This window comes from Geospiza fortis, unplaced genomic scaffold, assembly GCF_000277835.1.
Source record: "Geospiza fortis unplaced genomic scaffold, GeoFor_1.0 scaffold188, whole genome shotgun sequence".
NCBI classification, from domain to species: domain Eukaryota; kingdom Metazoa; phylum Chordata; class Aves; order Passeriformes; family Thraupidae; genus Geospiza; species Geospiza fortis.
The window spans coordinates 2,640,177-2,641,280 of record NW_005054337.1 but is presented as its reverse complement, the minus strand read 5'-3'; positions in this window follow the sequence as shown (position 1 = coordinate 2,641,280).

Below are 1,104 nucleotides of genomic sequence, written 5' to 3'. Positions count from 1 at the left end.
CTGCAGACAGTTTTCTGCAGGGGACAGCTTTTCACAAAGCCAAATACTCATCAATTTGAGCAGCATTTTGCGTTCATTAAGTTGCAAGGGATTTTGAAGTACTAAAATAATGTGCAACATGAAAACCCTGTAAAGGCCTGAACTGAGACAGAATTATTTTACCAAAGGCTCTGCATGAAATGGTATCATTTTACAAGCTCTGCTGCAAAAACTCATCATCAGATCACATCTTTACAGCTGGTAAAGATCCTTTTCTTGACCCTTAAAAATGATAATAAACCTTTTAAGACTATTTATGAAAATAATATTTTGCCAATCATTTTCTTTGCAGTCAGGCCTTTTGTTTTAAATCTCCCCTTTTGAAAATCTAGGACAGCCTTGCTCTCTCTGGAGCACAAGTCTGCTATTATCTTTTGGCCATATACTTTTATCAGGATTCCCCACAAAAGCCAGCCCTGCTCAGCTACACTGACCTACTGACATCACTCCTGCTCTGGTGTTCCAATTGCATCAGGTCTACAGGACTCACCATCAACCTAAACTCATGTTGCATAAGCCCAGATCACAGATCCAACTCGTTCATGTCTCTGGGTAGAGAGGGAGGACACACTGGTGCATCCTCCAGTCACCAGCCAGATGAGCTGCCATTGAAAATGGAGCAAGAAGCCTGTGTTCCTAAACTGCTAAAGCAGTCACTGCTCAAGCCTCACACGGCAGATCTCAATGGCACAACTTGGGGAATGCCATGCAATTTCTAATAACCCTTTTTATTTCCAAAATATCTTCCAAGAAGAGCCCTGAGGTCCCTCTGCCAACTAGAACTAATACAGACAGGGAAGCCCAGGCAGTGCTGGCACAGGTTCAGGCCTGTGTTCCTAAACTGCTAAAGCAGTCACTGCTCAAGCCTCACACGGCAGATCTCAATGGCACAACTTGGGGAATGCCATGCAATTTCTAATAACCCTTTTTATTTCCAAAATATCTTCCAAGAAGAGCCCTGAGGTCCCTCTGCCAACTAGAACTAATACAGACAGGGAAGCCCAGGCAGTGCTGGCACAGGTTCAGGTGTGGCCTCCCTGGGATGTGTTCACTGCTCCCTTCCCA